Consider the following 12500-nt stretch of genomic DNA (forward strand, 5'->3'; position numbering starts at 1 on the left):
TCCCTCTCTCTCTCCCTCTACCTCCCTCCCTCCCTCTCTCTCTCCCTCCCTCCTCTCTCCCTCTCTCCACCTCCTTCTCCCCTCCTTCCCCCCTCCCTCCCCCTCCTCCCCCTCCCCCCCCCCATCCCTCCCTTCCCCCCCCCCATTTGCATATCCTGCCGGGGGCGAACAACCTGCAGTAGCGCGACGGAACAAGCGCCCGACGACGTAAAGCGGCTCCCGACAAGCGCTGGCCGCGAGGGACAGCGCTCGGACGGGTTGGGGGGAGGAAGAGGGGGAAGAGGGGAGGAGGAAGGGGAGGGGAGGGAGGTCAGCTATAGACGATGCAGCGGGGAAGAGGAGGGAGAGGAGGAGAAAGAAGGAGGAAAGGGGAGGGGTGAAGAGGTGAAGGGAGAGGGGAGGAGGGAGGACAGGGGAGAAGAGAGGAGAGAAGAGGAGGGATGGGGGAGGGAAGGGAGAGGAGGGATGGGGAGGGAAGGAGAGGAGGGGATGGGGAGGGAAGGAGAGGGGGGGACAGGAGGAAGGTAAAGTGGGAAACGAGAGGGAGAGGAGAGAAGAGAAGAATGGAAGTGGGGAAGAGAGAGGAGATGAGGTGGAGAAGGAGGGAAAAAGATGGAGAGGAGAGGAGAGGAGAAGAGAGGAAAGGAAGTAGGGAAGAAAAAGGGAAGAGGAGGTGGGAAAGGATAGAAAGAGATGGGAGAGGAGAGGGAAGGAGGAGAATGGGGAAGAGAGGGAGGGAAGGGGAATGGGGAAGGGAGGAGAGGAGGGGAATGGGAAGAGAGAAGAGGAGGGGAACAGGGAAGAGAGAAGAGGAGAGGAGCAGAAAGGAGGGGAGAGGAGAGGGAGAGGAATGAGGAAGAGAGAAGAGAAAAGGAGAGAAGAGGAGAGAAGAGCCAAGAGAAAGAAGAGAACTGGGACAGGTGATTCCCAACCCCACAACGAAGAGAAATTAACAAGCCGCAGGGGGGAGGGAGGGAGGGAGGGAGGGAGGGGGGGGGAGGGGCGAGAGGGCTTGCAACTGGAGATCAAGTTGCAAGCAAGAGCGCAAAGGAGCCCATTTGGGGCAGATGCGAACGCGCCCACTTCTCTCTGTGTGTGTAAAGGAAGTCAATAAACGTGTCAAAGTCAAAGTCCAAAAAAAGAAGTCTGATTTTTTTCTTTCTTTCTTTCTTTTTTTATATTCCTTATTCTTTCGCTGAGTTTTTTTTCATGATTCTTTCTGCATTTTTTTTATTCCTTATTCTTTCGCCGATTTTTTTTTTTTTTTGTCATGATTCTTTCTGCATTTTTTTTATTCCTTATTCTTTCGCCGATTTTTTTTTTTTTTGTCATGATTCTTTCTGCATTTTTTATTCATTATTCTTTCGCTGATTTTTTTCCTTTTTTTGTCATGATTCTCTCTCCATTTCTTTATTCCTTATTCTTTCGCCGATATTTTTTTTTTTTTGTCATGATTCTTTCTCCATTTTTTCTATTCATTTTTCTTTCGCTGATTTTTTTTTCCTCGTGATTCTTTCGGCATATATTTTTTTCTTCTTTCTTTTCCATTATTCTTTCGCTGTTTTTTCCATGATTCGTTCGGCATTTTTTCTTTCTTTTCTTTCTCTCTTTCGGACTCTTAAACGACCTACCTTTCCAACACGTATGAGAACATGTGTGTATGTATATATCTATATCAATCTCTCTCTCTCTATCTTCTCTCTCTCTCTATCTCTCTATCTATCCATCAATCTATCTTCTATCTATCACTCTCTCTCTCTCTATATATATATATATCTCTTTCTATCTCTCTATCCATATCTATTTCTATCTGTCTATCTGCCTATATGTGTATCTATCTATCTATCTATCTATCTATCTATCTATCTATCTATCTATCTGTCTTTCTGTCTGTATGTCTATCTATCTGTCTGTCTATCAGTCAACCTGTCCATCTGTCTGTCTATCTATAAATATATGCGCACACACACACACACACGCACACCCACACCCACACCACACACATCCACCCCCACCCCACAAACACCCCCACCCACCCCACCTCCCACCACCCCCCACACACACACACCCACAGAAGCCTTCCAGTCCCCCCCCCTTAACCCCATCAAAACCCTTCCTGGACGACCATCATGTCTGAACCGACGCTCACGACCCCCTGGCGCTGCGACTCTCTCAAGTCTGTTTCTCGACCAACCCCCCCCCAAAAAAAAAAAAAAAACGTGCAGAATATGACGTTGCTCACGACCCCTGGCGCTGCGACTCTCTCAAAAATCTCTCTCAACCAATCAAAAAAAATAATAATTATAAAAAATATAAATGAAAAATAAAAAAAAAATAAAAATAAAAAAAATAAATAAATAAAAAAAAAAAAAAAACGTGCAGAATATGACGTTGCTCATGACCACGGGCTCTGCGACTCTCTCAAAAATCTCTCAACCAATCAAAAAAAAAAATAAAAAAAAATAAAAAATAAAAAAATAAAAATAAATAAATAAAATAAATAAATAAAAAAAATAAAAAACGCGCAGAGTGTGACGTTGCAAGGGGTCACTCCGGGTGTATTGCAGAGCTCTGAATTCTGACTCAAAAAAAATAAAGGATCCACGAGTCGATCTGGCAAGGTCCCAGAGGAATTCGATTCGAGGTATTTATGTTCTCTCTCTCTCTCTCTCTCTCTCTTTATTTTACTCTCTTTTTTCTATCTTTCTTTCTCTTATTTCTCTCTCTCTTTCTTTCTTTTTTCTCTCACTCTCTTTCTTCTTCTCTCTTCCTTTTTTCTCCTTCTCCCTCCATCCATTCGTGTCTCCGTCTCTCTACTCCCAAAAGCCTTGAGCAGCAAGAGGAGGAGGAGGACAAGAAAGAGAAAAAGGAAGAAAAGAAGGAAGAAGGAATAGGAAAAGGAAAAAGAAAATGAGGAGGAGGAAGGGAGGAGGAGGAGGAGGAGGAGGAGGAGGAGGAGAAGGAGAAGAAGAAGAAGAGGAAGAAGAAGAAGAAGAAGAAGAAGAAGAAGAAGAAGAAGAAGAAGAAGAAGAAGAAGAAGAAGAAGAAGAAGAAGAAAGAAGAAGGAAGAGGAGGAGCTGGAGAAGGAGTAGGAAAAGGAGAAGGAAAATGATGATGAGGAGGAGGAAGGGGAGGGAGGAGAAGGAAGAAGAAGAAGAAGAAGAAGAAGAAGAAGAAGAAGAAGAAGAAGAAGAGAGAAGGAAGAGGAGGAGCTGGAGGAGTAGGAAAAGGAGAAGGAAAATGATGATGAGGAGGAGGAAGGGGGAGGAGGAGGAGAAGAAGGAGAAAAAAAAGAAGAAGAAGAAGGAGAAGAAGAAAGAGAAGGAAGAGGAGGAGCTGGAGGAGTAGGAAAAGGAGAAGGAAAATGATGATGAGGAGGAGGAAGGGGGAGGAGGAGAAGAGAGAAGAAGAAGAAGAAGAAGAAGAAGAAGGAGAAGAAGAAAGAGAAGGAAGAGGAGGAGCTGGAGAAAGGAGTAGGAAAATGGGGAGAAGGAGAATGAGGAGAAGAAGAGAAGGAAGAGGAGGAGCACGAGAAGGAGTAGGAAAAGGAGAAGGAAAATGATGATGAGGAGGAGGAAGGGGGAGGAGGAGAAGGAGAAGAAGAAGAAGAAGAAGAAGAAGAAGAAGAAGAAGAGGAAGAAGAAGAGAAGAAAGAGAAGGAAGAGGAGGAGCTGGAGAAGGAGTAGGAAAATGGGGAGAAGGAGAATGAGGAGAAGAAGAGAAGGAAGAGGAGGAGCACGAGAAGGAGTAGGAAAAGGAGAAGGAAAATGATGATGAGGAGGAGGAAGGGGGAGGAGGAGAAAGAAGAAGAAGAAGAAGAAGAAGAGGAAGAGAAGAAAGAGAAGGAAGAGGAGGAGCTGGAGAAGGAGTAGGAAAATGGGGAGAAGGAGAATGAGGAGAAGAAAGAGAAGGAAGAGGAGGAGCCCGAGAAGGAGTAGGAAAAGGAGAAGGAAAATGATGATGAGGAGAATGAGGAGAAGAAGAAGAAGAAGAAGAAAAAGAAAAAGAAAAAGAAAAAAGAAAGAAGAAGAAGAAGAAGAAGAAGAAGGAGAAGGAGAAGGAGAAGGAGAAGGAGAAGGAGAAGGAGAAGAAGGAGAAGGAGAAGAAGAAGAAAAAAAAAACAAGAAGAAGCAGGAGGAGGAGGGGGAGGGGGAGGAGTGCGCCCCCGCCCCGAAAGGCATCGCACCATATACGCAGCGTATATCCTGCCGCGATCCCTGCCCCGCCCTCGCTCGTCACACAATTCACGCGCTGCTTTTAGAATAAAGATTTTTTTTTTCTAGTACACCACATGCATGTACACCGAACATTGCTGGTATGAATAGTTGATGTTAATGGTAATGAATAGTTGATGTCCAAAGTAAAAAAGATGAAATAAAGATTTTTTTTTCTAGTACACCACATGCATGTACACCGAACATTACCTTTTTTTCTAGTACACCCCATGCGCCTCCACAACGTACACCGAACATTGCCGGTATGAATACTTGATGTTAAAGGTAATGAACAGTTGATGTTTAGGGTAAAAAAAAGAAGAAAAAAAATGGTCAAGGTAAAAAAAGATGAAAAAAAAGAAAAAAAAGAAAAAAAAAATCAACTGCTATTCATCCTACAAAAATGCCTTCATTATTAGTCATCCTCGCTACGGCCATAATAACTACCCACATGCTTTCCTATTCACTTCAACTCCTCTTTAGATAAATATTCCACCTAATACTCATGAAACAATAAGTCTTCCGCTAATTTTAGACAAAAATTTCAACTGTTATTTATAAACCAAAAAGATTTCGCCTTCTTATTGATATATATCTTAATTGTTATTCACTAAACAACAATTTTTAGGTAAATAATTAAACCGATATTCATAAAACAAAGCCTTCCACTATATTTAGGTATAAATTAATAAATAAAAAGGTCAATATTTCACCGGCTATTCGCTAAACTAAACAAAAATCTATCCCCAATTTTAGTTAAACATCTCAACCAGCATTCATAAAACTAAAAAAAAAAAAAAAAAAAAGTCTTCACTTACTCTCCGGCAAACACCTCAAAAGGCTATCCCCAGAACCAAAAATCCTTCGCTCATTTTCAGGTCATTAAAAGGCTCTCCATGAAAAAAGTCTTCCTTTATAGTCTCCCTCGCTACAACGACCCTGACGCTTACTCCTCTCACTTCTCCCTCGCTACAACGACCTCCGCGCTCCCTTCCCCCACCTCTCCCTCGCTACAACGACCCCCACGCTCCCTTCCCCCACCTCTCCCTCGCTACAACGACCCCCACGCTTACTCCTCTCACCTCTCCCTCGCTACAACGACCCCCACGCTCCCTTCCCCCACCTCTCCCTCGCTACAACGACCCCCACGCTCCCTTCCCCCACCTCTCCCTCGCTACAACGACCCCCACGCTCCCTTCCCCCACCTCTCCCTCGCTACAACGACCCCCACGCTCCCTTCCCCCACCTCTCCCTCGCTACAACGACCCCACGCTCCCTTCCCCCACCTCTCCCTCGCTACAACGACCCCCACGCTCCCTTCCCCCACCTCTCCCTCGCTACAACGACCCCCACGCTCCCTTCCCCCACCTCTCCCTCGCTACAACGACCCCCACGCTCCCTTCCCCCACCTCTCCCTCGCTACAACGACCCCCACGCTCCCTTCCCCCACCTCTCCCTCGCTACAACGACCCCCACGCTCCCTTCCCCCACCTCTCCCTCGCTACAACGACCCCCACGCTCCCTTCCCCCACCTCTCCCTCGCTACAACGACCCCCACGCTCCCTTCCCCCACCTCTCCCTCGCTACAACGACCCCCACGCTCCCTTCCCCCACCTCTCCCTCGCTACAACGACCCCCACGCTCCCTTCCCCCACCTCTCCCTCGCTACAACGACCCCCACGCTCCCTTCCCCCACCTCTCCCTCGCTACAACGACCCCCACGCTCCCTTCCCCCACCTCTCCCTCGCTACAACGACCCCCACGCTCCCTTCCCCCACCTCTCCCTCGCTACAACGACCCCCACGCTCCCTTCCCCCACCTCTCCCTCGCTACAACGACCCCCACGCTCCCTTCCCCCACCTCTCCCTCGCTACAACGACCCCCACGCTCCCTTCCCCACCTCTCCCTCGCTACAACGACCCCCACGCTCCCTTCCCCCACCTCTCCCTCGCTACAACGACCCCCACGCTCCCTTCCCCCACCTCTCCCTCGCTACAACGACCCCCACGCTCCCTTCCCCCACCTCTCCCTCGCTCCAACGACCCCCACGCTCCCCTCCCCCCCCCCTCCCTCCCTACAACGACCCCCACGCCCCCTTCCCTCTCCTCTCCCTCGCTACAACGACCCCCACGCTTCCTTCCCCCACCTCTCCCTCGCTACAACGACCCCCACGCTCCCTTCCCCACCTCTCCCTCGCTACAACGACCCCCACGCTCCCTTCCCCCACCTCTCCCTCGCTACAACGACCCCCACGCTCCCTTCCCCCACCTCTCCCTCGCTACAACGACCCCCACGCTCCCTTCCCCCACCTCTCCCTCGCTACAACGACCCCCACGCTCCCTTCCCCCACCTCTCCCTCGCTACAACGACCCCCACGCTCCCTTCCCCTTCCCCCACCTCTCCCTCGCTACAACGACCCCCACGCTCCCTTCCCCCACCTCTCCCTCGCTACAACGACCCCCACGCTCCCTTCCCCCACCTCTCCCTCGCTACAACGACCCCCACGCTCCCCTCCCCCACCTCTCCCTCGCTACAACGACCCCCACGCTCCCTTCCCCCACCTCTCCCTCGCTACAACGACCCCCACGCTCCCTTCCCTCACCTCTCCCTCGCTACAACGACCCCCACGCTCCCTTCCCTCTCCTCTCCCTCGCTACAACGACCCCCACGCTCCCTTCCCTCTCCTCTCCCTCGCTACAACGACCCCCCACGCTCCCTTCCCCCACCTCTCCCTCGCTACAACGACCCCCACCTCTCCCTCGCTACAACGACCCGTACGCAGCGGGCACAGCGCGGGCCCTCCAACGCAAGGGGGGGGCGGGGCGAGCAAGAGCAAGGGGCCCCGGAGGTGTGCTTAATCACGCCCACTGCAGCGAGCCACACCACCCCCCTCCCCCCTCTCCCCCCACCCCTCCGTCACCCCCTCCCCGTCACTCATATGGCTGTCGCTCTTGCCCCTTCCTCTACGCCCCCGGGACTGCACTCGTCGCCGCTGCCTCGCTCCGTGTTAGGGAATCTGCCTTACTCCGCTATTTAAGTAAAAAAAAAAAAAGAGAGAGAAAAAGAGGAAAATGAGAGAGAAAAAGAGGAAAATGTGAAAGAAAAGGAGAAAAAGGAGATAGAGAAAAAAGAGAAAGAGAGAAAGAAAAAGAGAAAAAGAGAGAGAGAAAAAATGTATTCGGTTCATCCAGGGAGTAAGCATAAGACTCGGTTCATGTCGGAATACCCAGAAGATTCTATTCACGTCGGATTAAGTCTACGATGCCGTTAATCCCGTAAGAACGATCAGACTCGTTCAATCTCGGAGCAACCACGAGATTCGGTTCATCTCGCGAGTAAAGCAGGAGAACCGCCCGTCTAACCCTCCTCTTTCCCTCATGAGAAATTGAACCGAACCCAATGCCTATCCCTCGTCGAGTTCTTGGTAGCTGGTAGATGATGGGCGGTTCCCCCTGGATGGCCCTAAATATGAGTCACTCATAAGGGCTCTCGCTTAAACTTATACCGAGTTACCAAGGAGATAAGGTCTCTAAAATTAGCCACTCATAAGGGCTCTCGCTTAAACTTATACCGAGTTACCAAGGAGATAATAGGTCTCTAAAATGAGCCATTCATAGAGGCTCTTGCTTAAACTTAAAATAAGTTACCAAGGAGATAATAGGTCTCTAAAATGAGCCATTCATAGAGGCTCTTGCTTAAACTTAAAATAAGTTACCAAGGAGATAATAGGTCTCTAAAATGAGCCACTCATAAGGGCTCTTGCTTAAACTTAAACTAAGTTACCAAGTACATAACGGGTCCCTAAAATGAGCCACTCATAAGGGCTCTCGCTTAAACTTATACCGAGTTACCAAGTAAGTAACAGGTCCCTTAAATGACCCACTCATAGAGGCTCTTGCTTAAACTTATACCGAGTTACCAAGGAGATAATAGGTCCCTAAAATGAGCCACTCATAAGGGCTCTTGCTTAAACTTATACCGAGTTACCAAGGAGATAAGAGGTCCCTAAAATGAGCCATTCATAGAGGCTCTTGCTTAAACTTATACCGAGTTACCAAGGAGATAAGAGGTCCCTAAAATGAGCCATTCATAGAGGCTCTTGCTTAAACTTATACCGAGTTACCAAGGAGATAATAGGTCTCTAAAATGAGCCATTCATAGAGGCTCTTGCTTAAACTTATACCGAGTTACCAAGGAGATAATAGGTCCCTAAAATGAGCCACTCATAAGGGCTCTTGCTTAAACTTATACCGAGTTACCAAGGAGATAATAGGTCCCTAAAATGAGCCACTCATAAGGGCTCTTGCTTAAACTTATACCGAGTTACCAAGGAGATAAGAGGTCCCTAAAATGAGCCATTCATAGAGGCCCTTGCTTAAACTTATACCGAGTTACCAAGTAAGTAACAAGTCCCTAAAATGACCCACTCATTGGGGCTCTTGCTTAAACTTATACCGAGTTACCAAGGAGATAACAGGTCCCTAAAATTAGCCACTCATTGAGGCCCTAACGTAAACTTATTCCAAGTTACCAGGTAAGTAAAAGGTAAGTAAAATGAAACGGGCCAGGCAGACAACCCTCTCAGGAGATTCATACAAAAACAAACTAGCTAGAGGCACAACCCTCCCCTCCCCCCCCCCATTTTTTTTTTTTTTTTTTTTTTGACTCTCCGCCTTTCTTTCCTTTCTTTCCCTCCTACTTAGCTTGACCCTCTCCCCCCCCCTTTCTTTTACTCTCCGCCTTCCATTCCTTTCTTTCCCTCCTACTTAGCTTGGACCCCCCACCCCACACCGTAACCTCCATCCTGCCAACCCCCCCCCCCCCTCTCCTGAATCCCCAGCTGTAAAGAACCGACAAATGGCGACGTCGCGATCTGCGTCCGAAGGCTTAGCCGGGGTTCGAGAATGTTCTTCCTACGCGCCGTTATCTTTCTGCTTCCTGCCTCCTTCGTTTATTCGTTAATTCGTGTTAAATCAGACTTATACTTTTCAGATATGTGATTTTTTTTATCATTATTTATCTAATTATTTTTGTATCCGGTCCATGTATGTAAGTAATGGACATAAAAAAGGGTAGGTATGCCCTTTTTTTCCTTCTCTCCTTTTTTTGTCAATATTACCTTTAGATAAACAGAACGAGCCAATAACGAAACCAATGTCCACATTTCTTGCGATCGAACTAAAAAAACAAAACAAAACAAAACAAAAAAATCTATCAAGAAAAAACGTCACACCTTATATTACAGGAAGACATTTGAAATCGGAGCTGCCTTAACGTTTGAAAGACTAAACCAATGGTCTATGCAACGCGCCGATCAGCTGATCACCCCGCGCAGTCACGTGGCTTTGTTTACGTGCGTTTGTGTGCGAGTTAAATGCCCCGGTCGCTCGTCAGGTCATCAGTCCTCTGCCTCTTATGCGATAAAGAATACAAGTGTATAGCCATTTCAGAAAAAAAATAAACTTAATATTAAAGCGTTTCAAGTTTTTTTTCCTGAAAACTTTAAATCTAAATTGAAAGCGCTTCAACTTTCTTTTCTGAAAACTTGAGACTCAAAATCAAAGCGTTTCAATTTTCTCAGATAACCTGAAAGCGTATCAACTTTCTCTTCTGAAAACTCCAAACAAAATAAAAGCTTTTCATCAACTTTCTTATCTGAAAGACTTGAAACTTATAAATCAACGCGTTTCAACTTCCTTATCAGAAAAAAAATAAAACCTAAAATCAACGCGTTTCCACTTTCTTTTAAACTTGAATATTTTGAGCGACGAACATATACACAATCGAGGTTATACCCGATTACCGACGAGTCCCTATTTGGAAGACAAAAACGAGAAACTTCGAGTAGGTTGCAGAAAAGGAACGAGGCCCCGAGAGCCTGACGGTCATGTGGGCGGCAGCAATTGGGCGAGAGAGAAAGAGAGAGAGAGCTTGAGTCTGAGTTAGCCGCGGGCGTGCGGGCGGGCGTGAGGGCGGGCGGACGCTAAGTAGGAGGAACGCCCATGCGTATAAAAACCGCCAAAAAGTCTCACCTCCGACACGTAGACAAGAAAACACCCAAGCCCTGTTTTCTGCAGAACAGAATAAATAAATAAACAAATAAACAAATAAACAAATAAAATACAGCGCACTCCGGGAGCCCGCAGCGAAGAAATTATCGAGCGAAAGCAATACAAAATAGCTATCTATCGTCTACACATGCGGCTAGTATCCATATATCCGTGATCAGGATTTTAAGTGTTTTGAAAGCTTGCTACCATTTTCTGTAGTGTTGTCTCGGCTTGCTACCGTTTTCTTTGGTGCTTTCTCAGTTTGCTACCGTTTTTAATGTTTTCTCAGTTTGTTACAGCTTTTTTGAGTATTTACTTAGTCTGCTACCGTTTGCTACCGTTTTCTTTAATGTTTTCTCTGTTTAATGTCTGTTTTCCCGTTTTCTATGATTTCCTATCCCCCGAACCAACCCATCCTCTACTTCCCACAACGTGACGTCACAGGCCCCACACCCCCCTCAAAGCAGCGCAGAACTCAGAAGTGACGAGACCTTACTCATACACAGATCTTTATACGTGACTGCCCTCGCCCTCCCACGCCCGCGCTTCGACGCCAACGAGAGACCAAGCCCACAGCGGCAGTGGGAGGAGAGGGGAGGGGGGAGGGGGCGAGAGGGGGGGGTTCCCGCGCTTTCCTCTTCACTCTCGACTAAAAAACGTACCCGCATACAATAACGACGAAATAAAAACGTATATATATATTTTTTAACTATTTGGCGCGCTCCATTACGAATTACGATAAATATTCACACTACATGAGACGCTTTAAAAAAACAAAACCTCTTTTTGTTTATCTGCGACCATTTATTTATCTACTTATTTATTTATGGACATTTGTTTATATACCAAAGTGAATATTTATCACATCTAACCTAAACCAAACCACCGGTGCCCCTTAATGGACCATGGACCCCTAAAACAACCCACCAAGGACCCCTAAAACCCCCTTAATCGACCATGGACCCCTTAAACAACCCACCAAGGACCCCTAAAACCCCCTTAATGGACCATGGACCCCTAAAACACCGTAAAAGGACCATGGATCCCTAAAACCCCCTTAATGGACCATGGACCCCTAAAACCCCCTTAATCGACCATGGACCCCTAAAACCCACTTAATGGACCATGGACCCCTAAAACAACCCACCAAGGACCCCTCTAAAAGGAACCCTGCTTATGCCTAGCTCCCCTCCCCCCCCACCCACCCACCCCCCAAATAAAATATATATACATAACAAAAATAATAAAAAAGAGAATAACGTAGACATAAAATAAGTGCACAGCGCGTCCACGAAGAGAAGGAATCAAAAGCTCCTCCGACAAAGGAACACGTCGAGGAAAGCCAGGTCGAGAAAGGTCACGAGAGGTCAAGAGATGTCACGAGAGGTCAAGAGAGGTCACGAGAGGTCAAGAGATGTCACGAGAGGTCAAGAGATGTCACGAGAGGTCAAGAGATGTCACGAGAGGTCAAGAGATGTCACGAGAGGTCAAGAGAAGTCAAGAAAGAGGTCACCCACAACGAACGAGACCTCCCCCCCCCCAGACGGCGCCGCTTCCGCCCACAGCCGCCCACTCCACCATCCTCCATCGCCTCAATGCACAGTGGGCGCCATGCCGTGCGGGGGAACGGCTTCTCGTGTGGGTTGGTCGTGGATACTTGATCATGAGCGGTGCTTGTGGGTGTGCGTGTGGATGTGGGTGTGGGTGTGGGTGTGGGTGTGGGTGTGGGTGTGGGTGTGGGTGTGGGTGTGGGTGAGTGGGTGAGTGAGTGAGTGAGTGAGTGAGTGAGTGAGTGAGTGAGTGAGTGAGTGAGTGAGTGAGTGAGTGAGTGAGTGAGTGTGTGTGTGTGTGTGTGTGTGTGTGTGTGTGTGTGTGTGTGTGTGTGTGTGTGTGTGTGTGTGTGTGTGTGTGTGCATGTGTATGTGTACGCGCGTGTGCATGCGTGCGAGTGCGTGGCGTGAGAACACACCTGAACATGAGTGAGTGTGCGTGGGCATGGGTTCGCTTCCCCATAATTTCTTATAAAAAATAAACAACAAACACTGCAACTTACCTACACAGACGCACGCAGAGGACGTCGAATCCCAAGTTTACAAGAAATCAAAGAGCAACTTCAAGTTATTCAGTCAGCAGAGTGTTTATTCCTACGACTGTTTATTTTTTCTATTCTTTTTAATTTTTCATTTTTATTCATTTTCTATATAACGCAACAGGTGTTCGTATTTCCTGGGACGAA

At 47.6% G+C, this 12500-nt stretch overlaps 1 protein-coding gene across 12 annotated transcripts in view; it reads right to left on the bottom strand.

Moving 5' to 3' along the window:
* The window catches only part of LOC113813452 (WD repeat-containing protein 47), a 153689-nt gene that overhangs the window by 120569 nt on the left and 20620 nt on the right, over positions 1–12500 (bottom strand). The gene's annotated exons all lie outside the window — the stretch shown is intronic.

The sequence above is a fragment of the Penaeus vannamei genome, chromosome 15, assembly GCF_042767895.1.
Source record: "Penaeus vannamei isolate JL-2024 chromosome 15, ASM4276789v1, whole genome shotgun sequence".
In the NCBI taxonomy this organism is placed as follows: Eukaryota; Metazoa; Arthropoda; class Malacostraca; order Decapoda; family Penaeidae; genus Penaeus; species Penaeus vannamei.